Source organism: Cibotium barometz, chromosome 20, assembly GCF_041138505.1.
Source record: "Cibotium barometz isolate CiBa-2024 chromosome 20, ASM4113850v1, whole genome shotgun sequence".
Lineage (NCBI taxonomy): Eukaryota > Viridiplantae > Streptophyta > Polypodiopsida > Cyatheales > Cibotiaceae > Cibotium > Cibotium barometz.
Window position 1 is genome coordinate 30,509,512 of NC_141065.1, and position 23,785 is coordinate 30,533,296.

The 23,785-nt window shown below is 40.4% G+C and overlaps 1 pseudogene; it reads right to left on the reverse strand.

Moving 5' to 3' along the window:
- Positions 1 to 421: 421 nt before the first annotated feature.
- LOC147627779 (uncharacterized) overlaps positions 422 to 23,785 on the reverse strand; it is a 41,149-nt pseudogene continuing 17,785 nt past the window's right edge.

Consider the following 23,785-nt stretch of genomic DNA (forward strand, 5'->3'; position numbering starts at 1 on the left):
TATTTTGAATTGCTTCAATTTGTTTCTTGTTTGAGTTTTAACCAATGCAAGCCACATTCCTTAAACTTTCCAAAAGCCTGACACGTTTCCTTGAGGAAATACATCGAAATTTGCTTATTGTAATCATCAATCAATGTGGAAAAATACAAAGAACCTCCAAGTGCAATAGTAATCATCTTTCCATAGAGATTAGCATGTGTACAAGCTAAAGAGAAGCCTTGGTCCTAAAATTGGCCTCTTGTGTGTGTAGAAGATTTTCGGTGTTGTTTGCCTATCATGCAAGCTTCATATACATTCAGATTACTTGACAAATTCTCAACTAGCTTACCTTTTAGCATCTCTTAAGAGTCTACATACTAAGATGCCCATATCTCTCATGCCAAAGATTGTGGTTACCCAAATTAACATAGGTTGCAAACACCTAAAGCTCATACAAGTTGTTCTTATAAATACTCTTTGCAATGACATTGCCATCACCATCAATAAGAATGAATGCACCATTTTTATTCAACTGAATTTGCAAGTCATAGTACGTGATGGTGATGACCTTATCATCACCATCAACAAGAATGTTTGCACCATTCTTATCAAAGTGAACCTGCAAGTCATGGTCCGTGCTGTCCAAGACAAAGAGGAGGTTTCTCTTATTTGGAACCCAAAAGACTTTTTGCATAACCTTCTTCAAACATGGTACCTGAACCTTTAATTGGACACTTTATATCGTTGGCTACTACCACCACGATGTCATCTTCAATAGGCTTTACCAATCCTTTATGACTAGTTATGGTGGTGAGCGGGGCCTTGTAGAGGATTCCATTTCTCAAAGGACTATCAAATAAAGAAGTTCTGTATTGAGTAGCTCTAATACCAGGTAAGAGGATATAATGTGCAGAGTATATAAGATAACACTCACACAAAGTAAAATCTTTCACAACATAGAACTTTGAAACTCAAATTGCATAATAACAGAGATAGAGAATGTCAAGCCTCCATGCAAGCTGCCTTATCCCTGTGAAAACTAGCTTCATGCAAAAAACATGGGAGAGAAGAAGAAGAACTCAAAAATAGCTAACAAAACCTAGCGTGGCATATCATGTTTCACCACCCAACCATTATATATACTAGTGACCTCAGGCATCCAATGTGTACCTTACCGACCACACACCATTCTCACGTGCCCCCTGTATCCCTGTTGGTACCCACATGCTACACATCACTGGGTCTTTGGCCTACAATTGTCACCCATGAACGTTACCGTTCACACTTATTATTATAGGTGTGATAATGTGCAATAGTATGCTGCCATTGCTTTTCCTGCACAACACCTGCGTGTTGTCCCACACATTACTAGCGTGTAAATCTTGTGTATCAGTGTGTACACGTCCCATGTGTAAGGGTCGTAACATTCTTTCCCCCCTTTAAGAATCATCATCCTCGAGGATAACACTTACATAACTCTATCAAGGAATGTCCTCTTGATTAGGTTCCTGCAAAGCAATCATACCATCAGCTAAATTTTCACCGTCGTGAAGATAATGCTTCAATCGACTCACATGAAATGCTAGGCGGACACGAGAGTCTTGTGGTGGTAAGTCTAACTTATAAGCCACATCTCCGACTCATTTCAAAATTGTCCACGGCCCATAATATCTAGGCGACAACTTACTAGATTTACCCGCATGAAGCATCTCACTTCTCTGAGGAATAAGTAGAAACACTTTCTCCCCCTCTTTAAAAGAAACGAGCTATCTGCTTCGGATTAGCATACTTAACTGCTTGATCCATAGCTTGATGGATAAATTGTGAGCTCTAGTTAAATTTAACTGCATCTGAGATAGAAATTAATCTGCACTGGTGGGTGTCTTCTGAGGTAATCCAATTGTACTTGGGACCAATGGATCCATTATTCAATTCAAATAGAGAAAAGTTTGTAGAGGAATACTTGCGCGAATTATATGCAAACTCCAATAAAGGTAATTCCCAATCGTTCTATCGTTCCCCGACATAAGATCTTAACATATCCTCCAAGACTTAGTTGACTTGCTCAATCTGTGGGGATGATCATCGCTACTCATGCAGAGTTGTGTGCCAAGTTTACTAAAAACATGCTGCCAAAAATTACTTGTAAACCGCGGATCTCTATCTAACACAATGGATTATGGCAAGCCATGTAATCTAAACACATTGCCAATATAAATAATTCCGCTACTTTGCGGAGCTTCAACTTTGTTTGTAGCCATCTTAGATAATCTATCCACAATTACAAAACAACATTATGACCTTTCCTAGTTCGGGGTAAACCCATAATGAAATCCACGGAAATACTTTGCCATTTCCTCTCTAGAATAGGCAATGGATGTAACAATCTTGGTGATTTCACACACTCGAATTTAGTAACCTGACATTGTAAATAACATGTCACATAATGAATAATATGTTTCTTTAATTGTGGCCATCAGTAAAAACATTTAATGAGCTTAATGGTTTTCTTAATTCTTGGGTGCCCGCACATGGACTATCGTGACATTCTTGTATCACTAATACCCTCAAATTATGTGAGTCCGGAACACATATCTTGTCGTTCCTCTTGAGAATTCCATTCTCAATGGTAAATTTACGTTTAACAAAAATAATAAATCAGATAGAGATGATTTCTCATCTACTTGGCTAGCCTTATTCCATAATGATTTGAGCTTCACGTATTCTATGGATGATCTCATTCTCGATTATATTGAAACTCATTTGATACATTATATGAGACAATGCATCAGCAACAACAACATTCTCTATTCCTTGTCAATACAAAATTTCCACATGAATCTCTTGCATCAATTTGGCCCATCTTGCTTGACGATCTCTTAAATCCAGCTCGTTACAAAAATGCTTTACTGTATCATGATCTGTGTATACCTTAAACTCAGCTCCATACAAGTAATGTAGGCCTCTACACCTTAAGTGCATGTATAATTGCATACAATTCAAGCTCATGTGTGGGCCACTTGTGTTGCGAACTACTGAGTTTCTTACTCTCAAAAGCCACTAGTCGGCCTTCTTGGTTCAACACAATACTACTAGCATTTGTCTCAACGACAAAAGGTAATGACGGATACACGATCTTTAACACAAGTGCAGTTACAACCGCCTGCTTTAATTTATCAAAACTTTGATGTTGAATGTCGATCTAGAAATAAACAATGGTAACTTGTAACAAGTCACTTAATGGTGCTGCTATTTCAGAATAGAAAATAATAACCTTTCTATAAAACCAGTTAGTCCTAAGAAAGATCTGAGCGCAATAATGTCCTATGGAATAGGCCAAGCCAAGATTACTGCTACTTTCTTTGGATCCATCTCTACAACTAGTGCTGATATAATGTGTCCCAAATATTTAACTTCCTCTTGACATAAGAAAGTATTTTGTTTATTGGCATATAACACATTTTCCCTAAGCACAAGTGTGGTTCGTGCTCCAATAAAGATTTACTATAAACCAAAATATCGTCAATAAAATCCACCACAAATTTATCCATGAATGGCCTAAAGACATCATTCATTAACATCATAAATGTGGTTGCGAGTATGAAAAAGCAGTCTTAGATACATCATCATCTTTATATGATGATATCCACTTTTTACATCTATCTTAGTGAAGACTTTAGCTCCACCTAGAGCATCTATTAAATTATCGATCCTTGGCATTGGATATCAATGTTTTATAGTAAGTTTATTTAAGGCTCTATAATCGATACACATTCGATATAAGAAACATCTTTCTTCTTAACTAGCAAAACCGGAGAAGCAAACAATGAGAAATTGGGGCAAATGAGTCCTTTCGCTAGGTACTCCTCAATCACCTTTGACACCTCGTTCTCCTTGACCAAACTCATATGGTATGGAGGTCTATTGACTGTAGTTGCACCGGGCGTAAGCTCTATTCAATGCTCCACTTTTCTATGCGGAGGCAAAGACGAGGGTAGCTCATATTTAAAAACATCAAAAAATCATCTCTTGCAAAGGATTTGTGGCATTACAAGTTGGAGTTCCACTTTCATGTGTGTCTACAGCACTTGGAACTTTTTGAACCCAACCTAAAAAGAGAGACTTACAAGATATTTTAAGCATTTACATAGTAATAATTAATGCATTTCTAGGTAGATCTAACTCACCTTTAATGTGATGCATCCTCCCCTCATGCATAAATTGATAGATATGCGTTGTGAAGTCGATGAGAGGCTTCTTCCGTGTATGGAATTCTTTCCCTAGCACAACATCAAAACGTGCTAGTTGAGTAATATCAAAGTTGAGCTCCTCAAAGTAGGATTGAATTGTGAGACCAAGGACTACAACCTATTGGTCCCAAACCTTTGTTCCTTTGCCATTTATTAGCTCAACTGTGTACTGATATGGCAATGGTTGAGTCTTTGACTTTAACTTCTTGACAAGTTGAGAACCAACCACATTATGGCTAGAGTCTGTATCGAAGAGTACCTTCACTAGTTTCCCTTCAATCAAACCCTTCATGACAATAAGTTATGTAACCAAAAAGTGGTAACTGTGACTAGCCTCTAAAGATAAGTCTGTATCAACTACAACCGTGGTTACCCATTTCTCAATTGACACTGAGAGTATCCTAGTAGAATGCTGGGGTGTTTTCTTTGGAGTATCATCTAATAAATCTTCCTTGAGATCATCCCCATGATATGAATATATAAGCTCAATGGTCATATTTGTAGCTATGCGCACTGCTTCTTTAATGGACAATCACACCTTTTATGCTTGCCCATACAAGCATAGCATAAGCATTCACTTTTTGCTTTCTCAAACTATTTTGGAGTGAGAGAAGATCTAAGGTCATTTTTCATTGACACCTTTCTCTTAACTCCTACAAGAGTCTTTGTAGAGGAATGTACACTAGACATAGATGCCTTTCCCTTTTTCCCACTAGTGTACCTTGAAGCTTCATAAGTAGGTTACATAAAATGAGACTTGGAAACTTGACCCACTGCGCCTGATTTTGACTTGGAAACTTGACCCACTGCGCCTGATTTTGACTTGGAAACTTGACCCACTGCACCTGATTTTGACCCTTTCAATCATCTTCATAAACTAAAGCCATTTCTATAGCTTTATAGAGAGTTTGACACTTCTCACGGCACACTAATGGTCAAAGTTTATCATTTAACCCCAAGGCAAATTTATGAACCTATAATAAATATAGTAAAATTTATAAAATTTTCATAAGTACCTCTTGGTACTTGTCAGCCAGCATACTCCGGATACTCCGGAACTATAAGATTCTTTTGAGAGATAAAAACCAAGTATCAAGGGCTCTACTTTGCTCATCTGGTGGCACAAAATTTTGAATAAATATATCCTTAAATTCCTCCCAAGTATTTGGGATTGCCTTGTTCTTTTGGATTTTCCTCCACCAACAACAATGAGCCACATCCTGTAAATTATATGCAGCATGCTGGATTCTAATGTGCTCATTTGTGATATCACATACAGTAAAGCATTGTTCCCACTTAGAAAGCCATTGATCTACTGCATCAACCATATGAGAAGGTAAAGTGCTAGCGTACTTTGGCAGTTTCAAATCCTTTAATGAAAGTTTTGGTTTTAATCCCTTTTTTGGTGTACCCTCATGACTACCAAAGTGATGGATATCTGAAGTCCACTGAGGTACTGTAGGTGTTAAAATAGTGTGGATATCATTTATAAATAAGTTCATTTGCTCCCGCAAATCATGCATGAGAGGAATAGACTTTGATGATTGTGGGGTAGAGTGATCGGATCCCATTTTCAACCAATAATATGCAAGAAACACCAAATGACGGAAAATAAAAAGAGAAGGGATAAGTGAGCCCCCCTGGTCAAGGTTGTCAAAGCCGATGATGAAGAGTGAAGCCATGCAAAGCTACAACTTCGTGGATTGTGCCAGGTGCGACAAGAAATGGACCACTTGAAGGAGAGATTTTTCCCGAGAAGCGCTGTGTGTAAGGGTCAAAAAAGAGATCAATAGATGCATTATTTTGAAGTGATCAATAGATGGAAAAGCCTCACACCCATATTCTCCAATTTTGACAAATCTAAAATTACTAAGACGGAGGCTCTATGCTAGTAGAAGCTAGGTAGTAAACTCATTGTGATGACTAATAAAACTTTATAGAAAAGGGGCTAGACATGTGAGTAGGCTGGCTGCGTAGAGAAGGGGATGGACAGGTGAGGAGGCAATGACATGACCACGTGTTATGGGCTACCACACCTCCAAGAAGGAACTTCATGCATTCACCTTTGGAAGAAGCAATAGGACACAACTGTTGTAGAGGGAACTTACCAATGCTTCGAGCTCATGTCCCTTGAGGTCTCCAAGCTCACTTGAGAAGCTCCAATCCTCCAAGCTTCACCTCCATGCTGTCACTATAGAGTCGCTCACACTACCACACAAGGCAATCTCTCTCTCTCACTTCTCCACACAAGCATGCAAGCATACAAGTATAGAGAAGGCAGATGTGCTAGAGTACTCTCTCATACACTCTCTCTCAAGACAAAGCAAGAACTCTAATAGCACAAAGGAGGATTGTGTCTCTTCATTAATGAGAAAATACCTTATATACAATTGGCTCTTATTCACACGTGGGCGCCCAAAACTTACTAACTAAGGCCTTGGGTGGCCAATCTCTCATGATGTTACAACCTTTATAGTGCCTTTGCATGACACTTATTAATGTCCTCAAATGGAGAAGCATAGTTGTTAATCCTATTAACATCCTCGCCTACTTGATGTAGGTTCTGTCTTCAGAATCTGTTACCAAGGCCTAAAGACCTGGTCACCGAGCTCATGATAGAAGTTACGATGTGATTGAAGCTTTTTAAGGGTTCTTCTAAATGTAAAGTGTGATCTCCAGAACCCAGTGTCTACCATATCCTCAAATGTGACATACGTATATGTTGGTATACACCTGAGTGATAATAGTATAACATCATGCCTCTATCAGTGGGACCTTGGTTCATGTTGAATAGGAGTTGATGTGCATCATATCTCTTTGTGGGTTGGTCAATAAGGACCACGATCAACTTCAGAAATTGGACATTGGCCATAATAGTAGGATCCCGGATGCGACGCCATACATGTATCCAAGTCAGCAATTGCCTCCTTTGCTGTCCTATATTTGAAAATGTTGCTGGCAAAAATATAGGAAAGTTGTAGCAGATATGTGAATCCTGCTGCTTGGCATCATGGAATTCCAGTGGTGTCCATCTTCATTTTAGTGGCATATATAATGGATCCACTCTCTATGTGGGTAGAGCACACATGTACTAGTGACTATATTCTAGAATAGTCAAGTACTTTCGCCATGCTGGTTGTATACCAAAATCTTCAAGTCTGGGGTTTGCATCCTCTGTGACAATTACTGTATAGCATTACTGTATAGCCTCCTCGTGTATGGATTGGATGGGCCTTTCTCCACCTCTGCGGAAGCAGTAGAGCTGATCATGAATGTGACAATTCTGATTTCAAGTAAATCTTCCAAGTGTGGGTTAGCCAACTTTGTATGCCTTGCGACATTTGACCATAAGGTGCCTTTCCAGCTAAGGGCAATAATTCTTCTAACTCTGGTTTTGGTGCTCGAAGAGGGTATGGTACATAAGGCTGCTTTGTAGGTGTAATGTCAGAGTATGCTTCTGGTAGGATCCGCCTTGTAGGTTCAAAAGGTGTTATTTGCATTAACACCTTGGACATTAACTTTGGATTCAACAATGGATTCCCTGCTTTGATGAATCCTTCATATTCTAGAGCGCAGACAAAGACTCAAGAATAGTTTCATTAGTAAAAGACTCAAAAGTATCTTGTGGTAGAGTTTGACTAACCTCATGAGCTGGCCGTGGTGGAGATAGGTGGGGTGCCGGCAACTCCTTGGGGGTGAGAGTGTTAGTGGGAAATTCTAATGGAAGAGAAAGAAGATGTGAGAAAATACAATCTACTTGAGATTTGTCAGTAGGAGGAATACTAGGGTATGGATTTAGTAATTTACTTGCTACAGATGAAAACACCAGATAAGTTGGAAGATTAGATAAGCTTGGTGTCTCCTCTTGACCCTCTCTAGAAATAGGGGGTGGGTCGGTGGGTTTGTTGAGCGTCATAAACTCCTGGAGGTCTATGATATCCTCAGGAGATATGTTAGGATATTCAATGTGTATTATCAAAATTATACAGTACTGTAGTCAGCATGGCTTCTCGATGTTTGTGTATATTGTGATAAAGTTTAAGAATGAAAAAAGGATGATAGAGGGTATACTCAAAAAAGATTTAAATGTTGATGGGTATTATACACTTCTAACCACCCATGACTGATGGTAACTACGAGCTACAACCTTGTAATTGGCTGGTGTATCAAGAATATCATCTGGTACAAATAGGTCTAGTTTGTTGACATTGTTGTCCAGGATGTCTGAGTTTTGCAACACCCGACACCAACTACGAAGGTTGAGCACAATAGGGTGTAATGGATAGACGAAAACATCTTTTGGATCAATTAGTACTAGGTCCTCGGAAAATCCCCATAATAATGGTAGGGTCAGCATCATGTTATGTATTTTGTTTAATTAGTGTCAAGTCTCCTAGGCTTAAATCTTCAGATGGATTTATTTCATATTGAAGTAGAGTGTTAGTGTAGAAAAAAAGAGAGTAAGAGTTTGAGGAGGGGCTCGAGGAGTCACCGCCAAACGAACCTATCTCCGAAGCTTGCTCAAGAAGTAAGTACAACTCGTCGGTAGGATCCTATCCCTTTCACTTCGTTCCTAGATCTCTAGTTGTCACTCCAATTCTTGTATCCTTGAATGTTTGGTGGTTAGAAGTTCTGAAATGGCCGTTTCTCGGACCATCCTTACTGCATCTAATTCCTCAAACCTTTTGGTGGGTAGCTTCTTGTGCTCGTCTGGCGGCTGAGGCTTCCAACTCTTGAGTCTCTGTAATCTTCTGAAGCCTTTTAGCTGCCAAAGATTGACTAGCTTGGAGCTACTCGGTAATCTGCAGCATTTCCTGTTTGTGGGTGTCCATCAACTTTTGCATCTTCGAAGAGTTGGTGTTGATGGTCTCATTCAGGGCCCATACTTTCTTTGCATTGGCTTTGTTTATTTGTTCTCTTTCTGTCTGAAGTTGGAGCACTTTGTGATCAACATCCTTGAGAGCTGCGGATATTGATGTCAAATTCTTTTATAATTGCTCTTCCTTGGCCTGGAATGTACTGTGGACCTCCTGAAGCTATTGAGCATGGATGCTGGCTTGTTCCTTATTGTGTGTAACTTCTCTTTGCATCTGTTCTTTGGCTTGCTCCATTTGTGCCTTTAGGTCTTTTTTTAAATCAATTCTTTGTACTAGTGTCTGGCTGAGAACAAGATTATTGCTTTCTAGTGTTTGATACCTTACTTCTTGCTTTTTAGTAGCCTTTAATCTTTTTAAGATCACATCTCGATGGGTTGCTTTTGCTGCTTGTAAGTGCTCCAGGAGCATTCGAACTTGGTTTGTGGTGTCCTGGACCTGTTTCCATAGTGTTGCATGTCTATCTTGAAGCATGTGAGTGGTCAGTGTAGATGGTAGTGCCACACCCACTGCTCTTGTTCCAAATAGAGTCACTGGTTGCAGCCGCTCCTTCCAATTTAGAGTGTGGTAACTGTAATAGACTATCTAGGCCCTCTACAATCTCATTGATGAATTTCTCGTAATCAAGATTATGTAAGAAAGACTTTTTTAGAATTATTTCTGCATCATCCAGACGTTTTTTGCTTGCTGGTTGCTTCTTCACTTCTCTTTCTCTTTCCTATATCCAGTCTTTCTTCGGGGACTTCTACCTGTATTGAGGTTCCCTCTTCGTGGCTTTGGTGCCCTTCTTCTTGCAACTTCTCTTGTTTTGTGGCTTTCTCTGTACCCAATTTAGCAGATGCAAGTGTATCTGATATGATGGAATTCCGAAGAGGGGAAAGGTTTTTGAAAATAATTTATGTTGGGCTAGGAGGTGGGGTTTGTTGAAGTATTTCTGCTGCTATGCCAACAGGATTTTTTGATAAACTTAAGATTTTTGCTTCCCGTTTCTCCAGTACTTCTTGATAAGATGCTATCTCCTGGGCTAGTTCTGCTTCTAGTCTTTGTGATTCCTCTGTGACATCAGGCATTATTCCTCGCATCTTCCTGTCGGTTTTCTTCTTTCTACTCTTCTTGAGATCCTTCATGATTTTGTTGGTGTCTTTCAATAATGTCTGTCCTTCTTACAGCTTTCCAGAGGTAAGTGATGGTGGTTCTAGCTGTGCTGCTTGTTGCTGCATTTGTTCTTCGTGTACTGGATCTAGAAGAGGCACGTGTGCTACATGATTCAACACCTTTGTCAATAAGTATGGATTGCAGACCTTTGATTGGTGTGCCTTTAGATAGTTTTCCATCTCCCTATGAATGTACCATGCCCAATCATCTTCTTTTTCTTCATGCACTTTGGTGATTTTGTTAAGGGGAACCCTGTTGTAGAGATCCATTGGTTTCCACTTATTAAATAAAGTTTGAGACATAGGGGGGTAGGGGGCTAGTTCCACTTATTAAATGAAGCGATAGTTTGATAATGTATTAAATGAAGTGATAGTTTGACATCTCATTATCCAAAAGTGTGAAAATGCTCGTATGAAGTTTGTCACACTGTCCACACTTTTGTTACTTCATTAATACTAGTGTCGTGACTCGTCTCCGATGGGCTAGAAGCATTTTGCATTTTCAAGGGAGCATTTTCCATGTAGTTACAGGCCAAGGAAATATGTGTAAAATCACCCTTCCTTCTTTTTAGTAGCTAGGACCATCGAGTTACACACAAACACTACGCATAAAGATGTATGTATGAATGTACGTATGCTTCTAGCATTTTCAAGGGAGCATTTTCCATGTTACAGGCCAAGGAAATATGTGTAAAATCACCCTTCCTTTCTTTTTAGTAGCTAGGACCATCGAGTTACACACAAACATGCAGAAAGATGTATGTATGAATGTACGTACGTATGTGTGTACGTATAATCTATTGAAACCATACATGTTATGGGCCTATGAATGCATGTCTGCATGTCACATACACACATATAAATGTGTGTTTGTGTATGTGCACGCACCCATAATATCCATAGATATTGTTCACGCATACATATATGTATACATCATCCTTAACTTACCAACCTTACATATAAACACATCATGATTGTCATATATATCCATATAGAAGCTTCTAAAGCACCAAACTTGTTATATAAATACACATCTAGCATTACAAACCTATAAAATGATGACAATCTTAACACACCTAAACACGGCTTCAAAATAATGACAACTGGATTATCTCTCCTTGCAATTGGTAGCCTATACCCTGTGCCTCCATCCAGCATAATGTATGCCAGAAAAAAAACATTAGCATTGAAGATATAATTCTCATTGAAAAAAAGTATGATAAAGATAAAAGCTTACAAAACTCATTTGGTGGATCAATATTTGAGATGAGTGGCGTTTGAACAGGCTTATGAGGGACATGGCTCTACAAGCTTTCTCTGTCACATCATCTTTGATATTGTCATATTCAACCCCGTTGGAGTTGTAAGAGCTTTTCTTTAGCATGGCGTTTAGGGGCATCTTCTCGAAGTTGTGAGAGTGGATTTTAATACATGGTGGTAACTGTAGAGCTTCCCGTATATCAAGTCCTCTGAGAGTAGGACCTATTCTGTTGTTCCATCTGCTTTGGTCACATTTCCTCTCTTAGTGGCCTTGTCATAGGACTTTAGGTACTCTGCACACAATTCTAGATTGATTGTATGGGGGAGACATTCTGCAATTCGTCCTAGGTCGACTTTTTCAAGTTTTTGACTTCCGATTCATCCAAGATCTATAAGCACTCTGGGCTGCTGTGGTACTATAGAGCTATCTTTCCATGCTTAGTATGGACATCCTTGCTTATGATTGATCCATGGAATGCTTGTGCATATTACCCCAAATAGCTTAATTTTGGGCCACGTGTTGGTCTCTTCTTCCTGCTTATTGGTGACCTAGTGGCACTGGCTTGTGTTCCTGCCAGAGTCACCTCGATGTCCGGTTCAGAAGTAGATGAGGTTGGCATGTGTAATAAGGTCAGTCCTAAGACTGGTGAGAGCATGTGCCCATTGTTCTTTTTTGTCTTCTTCTTCTTCTTCTTTTTAAAAAACAAAAACAAAAATTTGCGAGTGTGTGTTATATTTGATGAGAAGTGTGTTAGTGGTGTGAGCAATAACAAGGTATGAGTTTGCAGGCGAGAAGGTGCACACCGTGAGAGTGCAGGTTTATGCACTATGAGATGGTAGGGTAAGAAACCCGTGAGATGGGTTGAAACCATGAAGCAGTTAAAACCGTGAAGCAGTTAATCCATGAGATCGGTTGAACTTGTGAAACAGTTAGAATCGTGAGATGGGTTGAAACCGTGAAACGGTTAATGTGTGAGATGGGTTTAAACTGTGAAACGGTTAGAACCATGAAACAGTTAATCCGTGAGATGGGTTGAAACTGTGAAACAATTAAAACCGTGAAGCATCTAATCCGTGAGATGGGTTGAACTGTGAAACAATTAATACCGTGAGGCATTTAATCCGTGAGATGGGTTGAAACTGTGAAATGGTTAGAATCGTGAGATAGCAGGGTACGAAACCTGTGAGATAGCAGGTGCACACACCCAATTTTGTTGTATTTTTTGATCATTTTTTGAGAGTTAAATGGTGAGTGTAGGTTTATGTCTTAAGTGTGGAGCAACGGATCAAACACTCGAAGTAGCAATCATAATCCATGAAATGGTTAAAACTGTGAGAGTTCAGGTTTATGCACCATGAGATAGCAGGGTACGAAACTCGTGAAACGGTTAAAACCGTGAGTGCAAGGTACGAAACCCGTGAGATAGCAAGTGCACGCACCCTGTTTTTTATTATTTTTTGATGAGTTAAATTGTGATTGCAAGGTTTCATCAAACGATTAGAACCGTGAGAGTGTAGGTTTATGTCTTGAGTGTGGACCAACGGATGCAACACACGCATGCAACACACGCATGCAGCAATCACAGTTTGGGTTTTTTGCATAACATGCAATTTGATTATGTAAAAGAATGAAAGAAACAAAAAAATGATAAAGACACAAAGGCAAGGCACAAGCTCCCACCTTAACTTGAAAATGCTGATTACGTAGGGAGATGCAATGCTTGGTGATGACACACAACGATGAAGAATCGCAAACCCAGAATGCACAAAAAAGGAAAAAATTTGATTTTATGGCACGACCATCCGAAAGGGCGGCTATCTTAATGAAGTATGCCACATGGCATTCCATGATTGGTCAAAGGAAAGGTGACTGTTTCACGTCATGAAGTAGTAAGGTGGTTCACGGCATGAACCATTTAGAACCAGTTCACAGCGTGAACTGTTTTGGACTGTTTCACAACGTGAACTGCTTTGGAACCAGTTCACGACCAAAAAAGTTCAGGGCATGAACTGTTTTGTATAGAGTGCATGTAAGGTTGATACCCTATATTCCTTTCATGCTCAAACACTCGATTATGCAGTCAAAAGTTGGTTGAATGAAGTGAACGATCATGTTTCATTTTAAACCATTTTACCTTGTATCCACTTTTGAGTAATGGGGATACCTTTGTACTTCCTTTTTGTTTATTGCCATGGAAACTAAGGTGGTAATTTAACACTTCTGGGCATTTGTTGTTGCAATCGTTTTAACTCCGTGTGAGAGTGCTTGATCTTTCCTTCCATCCAACTGAAGAGTGCCTCTACTGAATCTTGTTGATTATTGGGATTTGTCTCTGTTGTCTCCATTGGTTGCACCTTTTGTTTTTTCTTCTCAATAACATTGCCCAGCTCTTCTATTTTGGTGGGTGCAGTTGGCGGGAGTGCTATCTTCAGTTCATCCTATTGAATTGGCTTCTTTCTCCACACCAATGTTTGTGCATTCCTAGCATTTGTTTTAGCTGGGAATTGGCTTTGGTTTCTCTTATTGTCCCTTCCTTTGTTTTTGAAGGTATTTGCAGTAGCAATGAACTTTGGGTGGGATTTTGGCACTTATATTATTGTATTGCCCTGGTAATAGCCTTGTGTAGCTAGCAAATCCCTTCGAATCCATTGCTTATGAGTGCCTTGTGGATTGCGGCTTCATTTGGAACACTGCTGGTGGCTAACATTTGAAGGCCATCTCTGTTCCTTGTCTATAATTTGAACTTTTTTCCTTGATTCCTTAATTACTCATTTTGCATCACTATATAGCTAGTTTCAGAGTTAATCCTTAGGCACCCACTACTGAGTACCTGGTGATTTTGGCTGTTTTTTGCATATGGATTATGGGGTTGATGTCTTCTCTAGTACGTGAGCTGCTTTTACCGCCCTTAGTGTTTCCATACCATCAATCATAGCCTACTTCCTCTTATTTATTGGGCTCCTAAGGGCATGATAATGACATTGTTGCCCTCTGTCCAGTTGTGCCATCCTCTTTTTCTAATGGATATTACAATTACTGGCGCAAATCGAGGATCGTTTTCTTCCTCCATAGATCTTGCAGGCATAATAAACACCTTTCCAACCAAGGGATTATTTCTGATGGAAATATTAACACTTAGAGATCCCTTAGCTTTGGTAGTTGACAAGTGCACACTTCGTACTTGTGCATTGGTGGCCTCAAGGTGTGGTTTGTTTAGAGCTACCCATGTGTCATAAGAGATTATATTATGACTTGATCCTGTATCTATTAATGCAATGCTCATTGCATGACTTTTAATCGTAGAGATTTTCCTCTTAGCCGTGCTGGCTCAATGTCTTGGTCATCCTCATCAAGGAGGGTTAGTGCAGCCATGTTCACATGCAATACTCTCTTTTTTGGAGTATCTGTTTGGCTTTGGCCTCTCTTGCCTTAGCTTCTTCTTGAGCTTGCTTAATTTTTTCTTTAACTAGCTCCTTCCTCCGTTGTTTTAAAAGATGCTCTTGCATGAGCATCTCTTGGGTCAGTGGTCCATAATATTTTTTAAGCTTGCTTCCATTGATGTAACTCTCCATTTGTATGCCCTCAATTGTTTCAATTCTAACTTACCCTTGAGACGTGATTTCAGACACTCGAAAAGGTCCTCATCCTCTGTATTTGAGTTTCTTTTTCCTGGTGCCTCCCACACCATACATGAGGACGAGGTCCCTTGTTTCTAGTTCCTTTTGTTTCAAGTTATTGTCAAACCCAACGCTTTCTTCATAATTTTTTGACCATAAGACCATGTGATGCAATTATTTGGGTTTCATCAAGTTTCTCTAAGTCAACCAACCTTTCAGTTAATGCATTCTCAGTCAATCGTTCTTGCACCGTAATTCGCAGGCTTGGAACTAAGTACTCCAAAGGCATTACCGCCTCAACACTAGAAGCTAGACAGAAGGGAGTATATCCCGTCTCCCGCTACCTTATACGATGTTCAATATGCCCATAAAGCTGAAGTTAGCTTATGTTCCCAATCTGTGAGACTTGCTTCTGATGTTTTTGTCAAGATAGTACATAAAATCTTATTTGTACTCTCTGCTTGACCATTTGCCCGTGGATAATAAGGGGATGACTTGTGGAAACCATCAAGTAAGCGATAGATTGCCTCATTAATAAAGTGTGAGCCGCAATCAGTAACTAATTCTAATCCATAGCCAAATATTGAAATGATTAGCCATTGTTCGTGCATCAGCTTGCTTAGAGGCTCTGGCCTCTGCTCATTTCGTAATATAGTATGTGGCCACGATCACATATCGGGCTTGTGAATACGCAACTGGACTAATAGGTCCAACAAAATCAATTCCCCATTTCTTAAAAGGCTGTCTTACAATACAATAGGGGTAAGTGGCATCCTATCTCTTTGTTGTGGAATAGCAAATCGTTGACACTCTTTGCATCTTTTAATAAACTCCATGTCATCCCCAAATAATGTAGGCCACCATAGTCCCACTTGAAGCACCTTGCAAGCTGTAACTTCCCCAGTGAAGTGTCCTCTAGCTATTCCTGAGTGTGCTTCATCTAATATTATGACAAAGTCATCTTCCCGCACACATCTCCTTAAGACATTGTCCTTACCTAGCTTGTATAGTTCTCCAGCAATTAATTGATAAGGTGCCAGCTTAATAAGCCAACACATTTTATCTTTGTTCAAGGGTCGTTCTTGTGGAAAACCATAAGCTAGATAATCTAATATTTCTTTGCTCCATTTAGGCACCATGTCTAGTTTGAACAAACAAGCATTTGGGAGGTCATCACATCAACACCAGTGTCGGTTCCCCATTTGGAATTCTCAACATATGATCAGCCAACACATGCTGTGTTTCCTTTCTTACCGTGGCCCCGGTGAAGTCGAATTCCAATAGTAATAATAACCACGGTGTGATTCTTCTCGTGGTGCCACGCTTATTTAGTATAATAAGGCCTGATGATCCATAAAGAATATAAACTTGTTGGCCAATAGGTAATGTCGATATTTCTTGACAGCATAAACCATGGCTAAACCCTCCTATTTTGTGGTGGTATAATTCACCTCTACATCATTTAATTGGCAACTAGAAAAGCAGATCGGGTAGTCCAGTTTCACACCAGGCTATGCCAATACACATCCTATAGTGAAGTTTGATGCATCGATGTGTACATGGAATATAAGATCCCAATTGGGTGGTCTCAGAATTGGTGCATTGGCTAGTGCTTGCTTCAATTTATTATATGCTTCATGGCCTTCTTCAGTCCATTCAAAGACAATGAGTAACCTGTATAATGGTCTAGCAATTTTAGCATAAAATACTATGAAGCGGCAGTAGTACCCAACGTGGTCCATAAACCTCTGTACACCTTTGTAATTAGTGGGTGGGGGTAGTTCCAAAATCAATTTAACTTTGCCTTCATCCATGGAGATACCGTTCTTAGAGACAATGTGTCCTAAGATCACACTGTATTTGACCTAAAATTGGCATTTTAAAGGGTTTAAGGATATATGATACAATTGACATCGCTCAAACACCTTTCTCAAGCAAGCCAAATGGTTTGACCATCGGGAGTGTGCACATAGATCATCAATGAATACCTCCAACCACTTTTGCAAGTAGTCTTTGAAGGTTATGCACATTAATTGTTGGAATGTTGCTGGGGAATTGGTGAGATCAAAAGGTATAACTTTGTAAGCAAACATCCCCCATATTGGAGGTTGTTTTATGTTGGTCCTCGGGTGCTACAGACACTTGATTGTAACCTGAAAATCCATCTAAGAAGCTGTAAGCTTCTTCACTAGCTAATCTTTCCAAAATGTGTTCTGTATAAGGCAGTGGGTAATGGTCCTTTCTAGTAGCTGCATTAACCTTTTTGTTGAGATTGACACAGACCCTAATTTTCCCATTCTTCGTTGGCACTATCACACGATTGGTAATAACCACTCCATATGTTCTATCTCATAGATGAAGTCCACAGCAATGAGTTTATCAATTTTCTCCTTTACAATTTCTGCATATTTAGGATTCATCTAGTATGGTTTTTGCATGGTTAGTCTTGATCCGTTCATAATTGGGATCGTGTGTTGCACCACTTCGGGTGATACACCCTTCATCTCTTTGTAATTCCAGGCAAAACAATCCTTAAACTCCTTAAGGAGAGCAACAAGCTCCTTTTCTTCAGCTGGAGTCAAGTCCTTAGCGATATAAACACGTTTGGTTTCCTCCCTTGGCTCTGCAATATCAATTTCCTTGACCTCAATTGGGCCGTTACATGATGTGGACAAACCATCTTCCTTAAACCTTTTGGCCGTCAATTGGACCAATTTTCATTTGTCAATTGTGTATGTCTTGAAATGGTTTGGTATTGAAAGTAGGTCTGGTTTATCCTCATCCTTAAGCTTAGGCATTTTCGGTTCTTGAAGGGTGACTTCCTCCCTGTGTTTCCCTTCAAGGGATATCTTGCTTAATTACTCACCCCAATCCTTAGAAAACTCATCGTGTACCTTAGTAGCTTCGAGGTATCTTAGCCACTGGGCATTCATAGGTTTTCTTTGTAGATCAGAGCATTTTGTCGAGCGATATCTTGTTTCTTCTTTCGCCATCTTCTAAGGCATTGGGCAATGGTACAACCTTGTGATCCAGTCCCTTCTATGCTTTAAGCTTCCTCCTTTGATTTCTATTCAATGGGTTGCCAATTGACCATACAGACAGAGGTAGTAGGAACAATCCCAGATTCAACGTATTGGGTTCCTCGGGGTTGCATCACATCTATTGTGGCTAGCACATGCATCTAGTTTTCACTGAAATCCGGAGGAGGAAGTGATGCATACATTTCTGCTTTCTCTTTCTCTTTTGAAACTTCCACCTTGGGCTGACATATTTGTATGGATGTGGTTCGCTCGGTTGTGACACCGAATCATTACCAAAAACAGTTGCCCTTCCATGGGGTGTGCTTTCCATGTTTGCAGATCTATCTTTAGGATTTGTGAGTCCCTTCGAAAAACATACACATGGTCTAATGCCCAATCGTGCACTCATTTGGACTCCCTCATGAAGGGTATCCCCAAGATTATGTCATATGAGTTTGGTTGGTGCAAAAAATCCATTACCACAAATGTATGATGGTAGCGGAATGTAAAGAGTTTAAGTTGCATATTCTCTAAAAGCCCCATGGGTCTTGAAGATGTTTTGTCTACCATTTTAACGATAAGATCCGCTCTTTTCAGATCGGGTTTTCTCCAATTTTCCCAACATCATTTTGTGTGATGATTCTGACTCCTGCCCCATCATCCAAGATAGCCACCAATGCTTGGTATCTATTATGATGAATTGGGATTGTAGCATTAGTGTCGTCACTTTCATAATAACGACCCAATTGATTAACTGGTATTTTGAAGAATGGACGTGTTCTTTCCCTTGCATGTTTTAAGTTCCTTTCTGCTAGAGGTGATTGAATCTCCTCTGTAGTGGATGCTAGCTCTAGTTTGCTCTCTACCCATTCTTTTACGTCTACCCACAATGTTGGTATTTGTACGGAAGTGGACAATACAACTGCAAGATTGCCTATGTCTCTAGGCTCTCTAGCAAGTGAGGGTTCCTTCCATGTGTGCGTCTTATATCCATCGCTAGGGAATGAATGAATGGACTTATCCTACTCAACCTCCTCAAACATTTTGACATAAGGTTTCCTTGAGATCCCTCTTATGACTCTTATGACTCTTCTAGAATTGCCTATGTCTCTAGGCTCTCTGGCGAGTGAGGGTTCCTTCCATGTGTGCGTCTCATATCCATTGCTAGGGAATGAATGAATGGACTTATCCTACTCAACCTCCTCAAACATTTTGACATAAGGTTTCCTTGAGATCCCTCCTATGACTCTTCTAGAATTGGAGTAGGTATGTCCAATTCTCTTTCCCTTGTCGGTTTGTTTCTTGGATACATTGTATCCCTGGCCCAGTTAGCCCGTAATTTGGCTTCGTGAAGTTGTTGACACCCTTCTATTAGGGCCCTAGCTTCTTCAAGATTTCTTATCTCTTCTTCAGCATTTGGGTATTTACCAATTCCCTTAGGGGTGATTGAATCTCCTCTGTAGTGGATGCTAGCTCTAGTTTTCTCTCTACCCATTCTTTTACGTCTACCCACAATGTTGGTATTTGTACGGAAGTGGACAATACAACTGCAAGATTGCCTATGTCTCTAGGCTCTCTGGCAAGTGAGGGTTCCTTCCATGTGTGCGTCTCATATCCATCGCTAGGGAATGAATGAATGGACTTATCCTACTCAACCTCCTCAAACATTTTGACATAAGGTTTCCTTGAGATCCCTCTTATGACTCTTATGACTCTTCTAGAATTGCCTATGTCTCTAGGCTCTCTGGCAAGTGAGGGTTCCTTCCATGTGTGCATCTCATATCCATTGCTAGGGAATGAATGAATGGACTTATCCTACTCAACCTCCTCAAACATTTTGACATAAGGTTTCCTTGAGATCCCTCCTATGACTCTTCTAGAATTGGAGTAGGTATGTCCAATTCTCTTTCCCTTGTCGGTTTGTTTCTTGGATACATTGTATCCCTGGCCCAGTTAGCCCATAATTTGGCTTCGTGAAGTTGTTGACACCCTTCTATTAGGGCCCTAGCTTCTTCACGATTTCTTATCTCTTCTGCAGCATTTGGGTATTTACCAATTCCCTTAGGGGTTGCTGGTTTTTCTCCTTGAGTGCCTCCTAGTCAGGCTCATCTGATTTTAGCGCTTGATCACTCTCTTCTCTTGATTGAGTGGATCTGGTATCGATAGTATCTTCTTTAAATCCATCCTGAATTGTGACCCCGGTGTCACCTTTACCCCCTTTTTTCACCCTCCTTCTCTTACCAGTTCTACAAGTGGTGGCATCTCCTGGGTTCTTCCCTTTGTCCCCTAGTTGTGGGCTTGGGCCTGTGTCAGGACATTCAGTGGCGTGATGTTTCCAGGCTGCACGCTTATGGTCCAGATAGTGGCATGGTTAGAAGTGGAACCAAAACCACCTGCACGGTATGGGAAATCTTTGATCAAATGATCAACCCCACATTTAGTACAAGTAAGTACTCGCATGTCATTAGGTGGTGTAGTCAATTGCTGAGTTTGATGCATATGAACCACATTCTTGTTAGGATATTCTGCTATTTGATTAGGTCCACCACAACCAAAACATTGTAGTGGTCCCCTCCTCATATTTGCGTTTATGTCCTTACCTTTCCACTGCACCACGGTTTGAAACATTGGTACTGGTGTGTTATTCTGTAAGACATAAAATTTTGGTGCAATCTCCGCAGCTTCCTCATAGTAATCACCATTGATTTTTACCTCATGCACCATTTCAACATCCTTTGATGGCTCCTTAATCAGCACTCGGTTGATTTTAGCCTATGGTGGTTGTGGTGGTACAATAGGTGGTGGCAGAGGTGAAGTATCCTGTATTCGAAACATCCCCCTAGGTAAACAGGATGGGTTTGGCTATTCTGCAGCTGCAGTGATTTGCATGGGTGGTGCTGGTAAAGCCAATGGTACTCTGGGTGTGCCAACAATTATGCTACAATTTAGAATCTTGGATACCTACACATGGAAGTGTCATGATTCTCTAATGTTACACAATGAGCACAATAGAGTAATGGCCTTACTCTTAACTGTGGGAATTCAGTGGTAGTGTGATTCAATCTGCACATAGAACACCATACCAAATCTCTACGAGGGTAAAGATGGGTATGCCCATGATCATATGCTTCTTTTCCACCCTTCACCTTCAATTTTTCTAGTATGGAATTACTGAGTTTGTCCACAGTCATGTTCCCAACTTGCTTGCTCTGAGTTCCTATTTCTTGGTGACTTGAAACTCGCGAGAAGTCATTGCTGCCGAAGATATTTTGACATCTTCAAGTTGTGTGGCAATTCAAGCATATTGTCTTCATATTTGATTTCCAACTTACAACATGCATCCAGAACATGCATCCAGAGTAGCCGGTTGGGCTAATACTAGATAATCATGTATTTTGTGATCTCAGATTCCTTTCCAGAAGCAAGGCAATAACTGATCATCAGTTAGCCTCTTCCGTAGTTTACATCTTGAATTCAAGTGCTTTAGCCATGATACATAGTCTCGCATAGACTTATTTCCTTTCTTTTTGATATTATGCAGTTGTGCCACAAGACTCCATCTATCACCACTTCGGGTAAATCTTGGCACAAACACATTCTTGAGTCAAGTGAAATTGATCTTATCCTTTGGCTTGAGGGTTCAAAACCATTGATGAGATTTTCCTTTTAGGGTCAATGAGAAGGCATGAATTATGGGGGTTACATCACTTACTGGCCCGCAGGTTTCACATGTGGACTCAAAGATCTCAAAATTTTGGATTAGGTCCCCATCCCATGAGAACTTTTATATGAGCTTTGAAATGATGTTTGGCTTCATTTGGGATGGTCTAGATTCTAGAGCAGTGCCTAGTTCCTTGAGCATTCCTCGGCCCATTTCCACAGCCATATTCAATAAATTTGGCCTTGTGGCTGCATTAAGATCTACATTTGGATCTGCCCTTGGTCTTTGAGGAGCTACTCCCCCCCTTACCTAGACCTCGTCCTCTTCCAACATTGGATCTTCTAGGCATTAATGGCCTATAGGTTGGTCTGGCCACTTCATTCTGGCCTGGCTCATTATTAGCAGCCTCCGTCCGCCTTTGTAGAATCAAGAGCTCCATTTCTTGTAGGAACATGGGATGATTTATCATTTGCTCGATGTACTTCTTGGTGTACAGGTGGTCCTCTACTTCACCAATGTCCCTTGGTAGGTTATCCCCTTCATCATCCCAGGTAACAAACCCTTCCTTCTCTCTTGGCTCTTCATTAATGGGCTCTAAATTTGGAATGTCTCCCTCAGTCGTGCCCATAACTATTTGGTTTCTTGCCATGTGATTGAAATAGATTCACATTTCCCATTTCCTTTTGTTTAGCCCTAGCCCTTTGAGTATCAAGCTCTTAAATTTCCTTAAGCTCAATTCTCGCAGTTGTTGTTCTACTTCAACCCTTTTCAAATCTAATTCCACTTCTTCTAAGGTTGGGAAGAATACTTGGCCTGTCTTGGCTACGCTTTCCAAGTCTCTACTTATTCTGGGGGTGCCAGTGTTAGATAGCCTAGAACTTGAAGGTTGGGTTGGTAATTCGTGCCTTGGACCTAGTCCAACGGTGTTGGTTGACGGGCCCATGCCTAAAGATTCGTGCTTGAAGATTGCGCTTCCTCATCATTGTTGGTTTGGAGACCAAAAAATCCCTAGGCTCTATCAATGATACCACTAGATCTTGTAGGGGAGGGTGGTTTCTCCTCTTTCCTAAACATAGAGAATCATAGCCCTTCTTTCATGGATTCTTCACTACTTGTCTTGACGATGTGGTTGTTGGTGTTGGACTCACACACACAAACCTGCACATTAGGGTTAGGTGTAGGATGAAGAAGCTCACACACAGAAAATGAGAGAGAGCCAAAAGTGTGGTGGCCACAAAATGCAAGTCAACCCTTGCATGTGTGCCACATCCATATAATATAGAAGTACAAAATATTATATGTAGTTTCCTTTCACACTTGATATCCAAGGGGAAAAACCACATGGGAAAAAGTGCCCTTGGTTAAGCCCTGTTCACACATAACACTACCATAAGTGAGCATATGCCTACAAATCCCCCTGTAGTGGAAGTGTGAACCTGTACAAGGTAGCAAATCACTCTCTGTATGAGAGTAAGCCCAAAGCTTTGCGGAAAGCTTCAAACTTTTCTTGAGGTAAAGCCTTTGTGAATAGATCTGCAACATTATCCTGTGTAGGGCAGTAAGATAAACTGATCTCCCCTGCATGTAGCCTCTCTCTGACATAGTGATAATGAATCTTAATGTGCTTGGTACGTGCATGAAATACTGGATTTCATGCCACGGACATAGCACTCTGGCTATCAGTGAGAATGGTGGTGGGTGTCTGCTGATACTCATGAAGGTCAGCCAATAGTCTCCTCAACCATACACAATCTACTCTAGCTGTGAAGACTGCCCTGTACTCAGCCTCATAAGTGGATGTGGCAACAGTGGATTCCTTTTTGCTCAACCAAGATATGCATGAACTGCCAAGAAAAATACAATTCCCACTGGTGGATTGCCTAGTATCATAATCACCAGCCCAATCTGAATCACTGTATGCATAAAGCTGCAAGCTGTCCCCCTTGGGATAGAACAAACCAAGATCCAG